Source organism: Nerophis lumbriciformis, linkage group LG36, assembly GCF_033978685.3.
Source record: "Nerophis lumbriciformis linkage group LG36, RoL_Nlum_v2.1, whole genome shotgun sequence".
Classification (NCBI taxonomy): Eukaryota; Metazoa; Chordata; class Actinopteri; order Syngnathiformes; family Syngnathidae; genus Nerophis; species Nerophis lumbriciformis.
This window is the reverse complement of record NC_084583.2, coordinates 8,471,486-8,480,000: the sequence shown is the minus strand read 5'-3', so window position 1 is coordinate 8,480,000 and position 8,515 is coordinate 8,471,486.

Below are 8,515 nucleotides of genomic sequence, written 5' to 3'. Positions count from 1 at the left end.
TCCAAACCCAGACTGGTCCATCAGATTGCCAGATGGAAAAGTGTGATTCATCAGTCCAGAGAAGGCGTCTCCACTGCTCTAGAGTCCAGTGGCGACGTGCTTTACACCACTGCATCCCACGCTTTGCATTGGACTTGGTGACGTATGGCTTAGATGCAGCTGCTCGGCCATGGAAACCCATTCCATGAAGCTCTCTGCGTACTGTACGTGGGCTAATTGGAAGGTCACATGAAGTTTGGAGCTCTGTAGCAACTGACTGTGCAGAAAGTCGTTGCACTATGCCAGGGGTCGGCAACCTTTACCACTCAAAGAGCCATTTTGACCCGTTTCACAAAATAAAGAAAACAATGGGAGCCACAAAACTCATTTGAAATTTAAAATGAAATAACACTGCATACAAAGTTTTTTTTTGCTTTGTGCTGTGTATAAACCAGGTGTCTCAGACACGCGGCCCACACCTTAATTTGAAAATGGAATGTTAGTGCTGCCCGCGAGTTTTATATGAATGCCGCTTGACAGCATCACACTTGCCAACCCTCCCAATTTTTCCGGGAGACTCCCGAATTTCAGAGCAACTATTCTCTCGAATGTCTGCTGATTTTCCCCCAAACAACAATAATAAGGGCGTGCTATGATGGCACTGTCTTTACCGCCCTCTACAACCTGTACAAACAGCGTGCCAGCTCAGTCACATGTTGTATGCGGCTTCTGCAGACACATGAGTGACTGCAAGGCATACTTGTTCAACAGCCATACAGGTCACACTGAGGGTGGCCGTTTAAACAACTTTAACACTCTTACTAATATGCGCCACACTGTGAACCCTCACCAAACAAGAATGACAAACACATTTCGCACCGTAACACAACATAAACACAACAGAACAAATACCCAGAATCCCATGCAGCCCTAACTCTTCCGGGCTACATTATACACCCCCGCTACGACCAACCCACCTCCGTGCGTTGGTTGAGGTGGGCGGGGTTGGGGTTTGGTGGTAGCGGGGGTGTATAATGTAGCCTGGAAGAGTTAGGGCTGCATGGTATTCTGGGTATTTGTTCTGTTGTGTTTATGTTGTGTTGCGGTGCGGATGTTCTCCCGAAATGTGTTTGTCATTCATGTTTGGTGTGGGTTCACAGTGTGGCGCATATTAGTAAGAGTGTTAAAGTTGATTATATCACAACTCTCAGTGTAATGTGTATAGCTGTTGACCAAGTATGCCTTGCAGTCACTTACGTGTGTATGCAGAGGCCGCATACTACATGTGACCGGGCCGGCACGTAGATAGCATGGTGTAAAAGCGGACGCGACGACATGTTGTAGAGGACGTTAAAGGCAGTGCCATCACGCCACGCCCTCAATATTGTTGTCCGGGTGAAAATCTGAGAATGTTTGCCCCGGGAGATTTCCGGGAGAGGCACTGAAATCCGGAAACCTCCCGGAAAAATCTGGGGGGGGGGGGCGGCAAGTATGCAGCTGAGCCGCATCAGAGTGATCAAAGAGCCGCATGTATGCGGCTCCGGAGCCGCGGGTTGCTGACCCCTGCACTATGCTGACCTCTCTGTCAGTTTACGTGGCCTACCACCTGGTGGCTGAGTTGCTGTTGTTCCCCAAACTCTTCCCTTTTCTTATAGAAAAGTTGATTTTGGAATAATTAGGAGCGAGAAAATTTCACGACCGGATTTGTTGCACAGGTGGCATCCTATGACAGTTCCACGCTGGAAATCACTGAGAGCGGCCCAATTTTTTCACAAATGTTTGTAGAAACAGTCTCCATGCCTAAGTGTTTGATTTGATACACCTGATTCTCATCATTTGGATGGGTGGCCAAATACTTTTGGCAATATAGTGTATACCCTTCAAAGGATTTTTTGAAACTTAAATTGAACATGGAGGTTGATGGCTGTTGTATATGTGGAGCTGTAGAGGATGTCAATCATCTGTTAGTGGAATGTGAGTGTACGTGTGTGTGTGTATGTGTGATACTGTACGTGTGTGTGTGTGTGCGTGTGTGTGTGTGTGTGTGTGTGTGAGAGTGTACATGTGTGTGTGAGAGTGTACATGTGTTTGTGTGAAAGTGTACATGTGTGTGTGTGAGAGTGTACTTGTGTGTGTGTGTGAGAGTGTACATGTGTGTGTGAGAGTGTACATGTGTTTGTGTGAGAGTGTACATGTGTGTGTGTGTGTGTGTGTGTGTGTGTGTGTGTGTGTGTGTGTGTGTGTGTGTGTGTGTGTGAGAGTGTACATGTGTTTGTGTGAAAGTGTACATGTGTGTGTGTGTGTGAGAGTGTACATGAGTTTGTGTGAAAGTGTACGTGTGTGTGTGTGTGTGTGTGAGTGTACATGTGTGTGTGTGTGTGTGAGAGTGTACATGTGTGTGTGTGTGTGTGTGTGAGAGTGTACATGTGTTTGTGTGAAAGTGTACATGTGTGTGTGTGTGTGTGTGAGTGTACATGTGTGTGTGTGTGTGTGTGTGTGAGAGTGTACATGTGTGTGTGTGTGTGTGTGTGAGAGTGTACATGTGTTTGTGTGAAAGTGTACATGTGTGTGTGTGTGAGAGTGTACATGAGTTTGTGTGAAAGTGTACATGTGTGTGTGTGTGTGTGTGTGAGAGTGTACATGTGTGTGTGTGTGAGAGTGTACATGAGTTTGTGTGAAAGTGTACGTGTGTGTGTGTGTGTGTGTGTGTGTGTGAGAGTGTACATGTGTTTTGGGAGGAGATGAGAGATTGGCTGAGAAACAAGGGTGTGGAAATGTCCCCATTCTCTATACAAGAGATACAATTTGGTATTTTTATAAATGACTGTAACATAGAAATGTTTGTCAACATTATTATGCTCTAGGCAAAAAAATGTCGATTTATGAAAGTAAGACCTAGATTTTCTAATTGGCTTATCAATTATCAATCAAATTTTGGACAATGATTAGGAGTACAAAAGCCCTTAAATTGATATATTTGTTAAAAACATTTAAAGTGATTTAGGTCGCCCTTTTTGTCTTTTTTTTAATATATATATATTTTATCATAATTATTTATTCATATTTAATACTCTCTGTATTTGCTTTTGTTTTCTTTCCTTGTTGTTGAAAGTGCACTTGACTGTTGAGTTGAGTTGAGTTTGAGTTTATTTGGAACATGCAAGCATACAACATGACACATCACAATTTCCAGTTTCTCTTTTCAAACATGTTCAAAAAGGAGTAGGAAGAAGCAGAGCTGATTTAATCCTACCCCTTTTCTTTTACATAACAGTTGCTAACACTTTTGTTCACTTCCTGTCCTCAATTTATTCAAAATTTACTCCATAAGTAATCACAATACAAATAAATAGATAAATAAATAATACTCGGTGAAGTAAGTTATATTTCATATGGTGAGATAAGTAAGATTATTTTGAAAATGAATGGATGGATGAAATAAATTCAGAATGTTTATCATGGTTCTTCTTCTTTGTACTTTGTAAAAACCTTAAATTTGGAGAGTTTCTTGAAGTGGATCATATTAGTACATTGTTTGTAAAAAAAAAAAAGTTTCAAAACTAACTGTTGTTAATTGTTTTAAATATTTTTTCTTCACACTGTGTTGGCCCTGCGATGAGGCGGCGACTTGTCCAGGGTGCACCCCGCCTCCCGCCCGAATGCAGCTGAGATAGGCTCCAGCGCCCCCTCCACGATCCCGAAAGGGACAAGCGGTAGAAAATGGATGGATGGATTATAGCGTCCCCTCTATTGTAAGGCGTGTAGAACACTTTTCGCCACTAGACTTCCATAAAAGACATATTTATCTGCTATATTACTCATCAATACCTAATAAATATGAGCCTATTGCACCCAAAACATATAGGCTTCGCTACACATCTAAAAAAAAAAAGTTTTAAAACTAACTGTAAAATTTGTTTTAAATATTTTTTCTTCACACTGTGTTGGCCCTGCGATGAGGTGGCGACTTGTCCAAGGTGCACCCCGCCTTCCGCCCGAATGCAGCTGAGATAGGCTCCAGCACCCCCCCGCGACCCCAAAAGGGACAAGCGGTAGAAAATGGATGGATGGATTAAAGCGTCCCTTCTATTGTAAGGCATGTAGAACACTTTTCGCCACTAGACTTCCATAAAAGACATATTTATCTGCTATATTACTCATCAATACCTAATAAATATGAGCCTATTGCACCCACAACTTAGTAAACATATAGGCTTCGCTACACATCTTAAAAAAAAAAAACGTTTTAAAACTAACTGTGTAAACTTGTTTTTAATATTTTTTCTTCACAGTGTGTTGGCCCTGCGATGAAGTGGCGACTTGTCCAGGGTGCACCCCGCCTTCCGCCCGAATGCAGCTGAGATAGGCTCCAGCACCCCGTCGCTGCCGCAACCCCGAAAAGGACAAGTGGTAGAAAATGGATGGATGGATTATAGCGTCCCCTCTATTGTAAGGTGTGTAGAACACTTTTCACCACTTGACTCCCATAAAATACATATTTATCTGGTATATTACTCATCAATACCTAATAAATATGAGCCTATTGCACCCACAACTTAGTAAACATATAGGCTTCGCAACACATCTTAAAAAAAAAAAAAAAAGGTTTCAAAACTAACTAAAACTTGTTTTAAATATTTTTTCTTCACACTGTGTTGGACCTGTGATGAGGTGGCGACTTGTCCAGGGTGCACCCCGCCTTCCGCCCGAATGCAGCTGAGATAGGCTCCAGCACCCCGTCGCCGCCGCGACCCCGAAAGGGACAAGCGGTAGAAAATGGATAGATGGATTATAGCGTCCCCTCTATTGTAAGGCGCTTAGAACACTTTTCGCCACTTGACTCCCATAAAAGACATATTTATCTGCTATATTACTCATCAATACCTAATAAATATGAGCCTATTGCACCCACAACTTAGTAAACATATAGGCTTCGCTACAAATCTTTAAAAAAAAAGTTTTAAAACTAACTGTGTAAACTTGTTTTTAATATTTTTTCTTCACAGTGTGTTGGCCCTGCGATGAAGTGGCGACTTGTCCAGGGTGCACCCCGCCTGCCGCCCGAATGCAGCTGAGATAGGCTCCAGCACCCCGTCGCCGCCGCGACCCCGAAAAGGACAAGTGGTAGAAAATGGATGGATGGATTATAGCGTCCCCTCTATTGTAAGGTGTGTAGAACACTTTTCGCCACTTGACTCCCATAAAATACATATTTATCTGGTATATTACTCATCAATACCTAATAAATATGAGCCTATTGCACCCACAACTTAGTAAACATATAGGCTTCGCAACACATCTTAAAAAAAAAAAAGGTTTCAAAACTAACTAAAACTTGTTTTAAATATTTTTTTTTCACACTGTGTTGAACCTGTGATGAGGTGGCGACTTGTCCAGGGTGCACCCCGCCTTCCGCCCGAATGCAGCTGAGATAGGCTCCAGCACCCCGTCGCCGCCGCGACCCCGAAAGGGACAAGCGGTAGAAAATGGATAGATGGATTATAGCGTCCCCTCTATTGTAAGGCGCTTAGAACACTTTTCGCCACTTGACTCCCATAAAAGACATATTTATCTGCTATATTACTCATCAATACCTAATAAATATGAGCCTATTGCACCCACAACTTAGTAAACATATAGGCTTCGCTACAAATCTTTAAAAAAAAAGTTTTAAAACTAACTGTGTAAACTTGTTTTTAATATTTTTTCTTCACAGTGTGTTGGCCCTGCGATGAAGTGGCGACTTGTCCAGGGTGCACCCCGCCTGCCGCCCGAATGCAGCTGAGATAGGCTCCAGCACCCCGTCGCCGCCGCGACCCCGAAAAGGACAAGTGGTAGAAAATGGATGGATGGATTATAGCGTCCCCTCTATTGTAAGGTGTGTAGAACACTTTTCGCCACTTGACTCCCATAAAATACATATTTATCTGGTATATTACTCATCAATACCTAATAAATATGAGCCTATTGCACCCACAACTTAGTAAACATATAGGCTTCGCAACACATCTTAAAAAAAAAAAAAAAAGGTTTCAAAACTAACTAAAACTTGTTTTAAATATTTTTTTTTCACACTGTGTTGAACCTGTGATGAGGTGGCGACTTGTCCAGGGAACACCCCGCCTTCTGCCCGAATGCAGCTGAGATAGACTCCAGCACCCCGTCGCCGCCGCGACCCCGAAAGGGACAAGCGGTAGAAAATGGATGGATGGATTAAAGCGTCCCCTCTATTGTAAGGCGTGTAGAACACTTTTCGCCACTTGACTCCCATAAAAGACATATTTATCTGCTATATTACTCATCAATACCTAATAAATATGAGCCTATTGCACCCACAACTTAGTAAACATATAGGCTTCGCTACACATCTTAAATTAAAAAAAGTTTCAAAACTAACTAAAACTTGTTTTAAATATTTTTTCTTCACAGTGTGTTGAACCTATGATGAGGTGGTGACTTGTCCAGGGTGCACCCCGCCTTCCGCCCGAATGCAGCTGAGATAGGCTCCAGCACCCCGTCGCCGCCGCAACCCCGAAAGGGACAAGCGGTACAAAATGGATGAATGAATTATAGCATCCCCTCTATTGTAAGGCGTGTAGAACACCTTTCGCCACTTGACTCCCATAAAAGACATATTTATCTGCTATATTACTCATCAATACCTAATAAATATGAGCCTATTACACCCACAACTTAGTAAACATGTAGGCTTCGCTACACATCTTTAAAAAAAAATAGTTTCAAAACTAACTGTGTAAACTTGTTTTAAATATTTTTTCTTCACACAGTGTTGGCCCTGCGATTAGGTGGCCACTTGTCCAGGGTGCACCCCGCCATCCATCCATCCATCCATCTTCTTCCGCTTATCCGAGGTCGGGTCGCGGGGGCAGCAGCCTAAGCAGGGAAGCCCAGACTTCCCTCTCCCCAGCCACTTCGTCCAGCTCTTCCCGTGGGACCCCGAGGCGTTCCCAGGCCAGCCGGGAGACATAGTCTTCCCAACGTGTCCTGGGTCTTCCCCGCGGCCTTCTACCGGTCGGACGTGCCCTAAACACCTCCCTAGGGAGGCGTTCGTGTGGCATCCTGACCAGATGCCCGAACCACCTCATCTGGCTCCTCTCGATGTGGAGGAGCAGCGGCTTTACTTTGGCAGAGCTTCTCACCCTATCTCTAAGGGAGAGCCCCGCCACCCGGCGGAGGAAACTCATTACCCCGCCTTCCGCCCAAATGCAGCTGAGATAGGCTCCAGCACCCCGTCGCCGCCGCGACCCCGAAAAGGACAAGCGGTAGAAAATGGATGGATGGATTATAGCGTCCCCTAGAGATGCGCGGTTTGCGGACACAACCGCGGAGTCCGCGGATTATCCGCAGGTCGGGCGGTTGAAAAAAAAAAAAAAGAGATTTTATCCGTGGGTCGGGTCGGGCGGTTGAAATAAAAAAAAATTAGATTTTAAATAGATTCAGGCGGGTGGCAGTTAAACCAATTCGGAAATATATATACATAGTTAAATGTTGTTACCCACATACGAAAAACGAGCAGGCACCTGCAGTATATGCCACAACAGAAGAAGAAGAAAAAAAAGAGATGGCAACGCCGGCAGCAAACGTGGTACGCTGTATGCGACAAACTAAAAAAGGGAATACTAAAGACCAGGGGAAAAAAAGGCCAGAAAAGTTCAGCGTGGACTCGTTTTTATGAGGTTGTAAATCAGGATGATAGTAATGCTGGCTACGTGATTTGCAAGAGCTGCGACGCTGTTTATGTCTACGACAGTCACAAAACCGGGACATCTAACATGGTGCATCACATTTGTGCAAAACCCCGAACCTCCACAAACACCCTGAGCATGAGCAGTTTCGTCCACCGTGATCCCAGAAGAGTGCCACAGGATGTTAAAACAAGATAGAACGCAGCTGCCTGCAGCAGTTTGAGTGGCGCGAGCGCGCTTGGAGGTGCGCTCAGCGCGGCTCCCAGATGATTGCGCACTAGTGTGCGTCTGGGCCGTGACAGCGTGGCACGCATTGAATGTCTCTGCTGCATTGGATCAGTCTCCTTTCTTTAACAGGCAAAAGCTTTATAACCTCACTAATGCCTTGCATCGTCTATATTAGATATATAACAACGGGCGGGTGCGGGCGGGTGCGGGCGGGTGCGGTTTTGATTAAATGTTAGTTCGGGTGGATGCGGATGGTTGACGACTTTTGTGATGCGGTTGCGGATGAAATAATTGCCTATCCGCGCATCTCTAGCGTCCCCTCTATTGTAAGGTGTGTAGAACACTTTTCGCCACTTGACTCCCATAAAATACATATTTATCTGGTATATTACTCATTAATACCTAATTAATATGAGCCTAGTAAACAGTAAACATATAGGCTTCGCTACACATCTTTTTTCTTTTCTTTTTCTTTTTCTTTCTTTCAAAGTTTCAAAACTAACTGTAAAACTTGTCTTAAAGCAGTAGAAAATGGATGGATGGGAAAAAAATATTTAAAAACTCCATCTCCCAGCATGCTTTGCGGCTGTTTTGTATGTTTA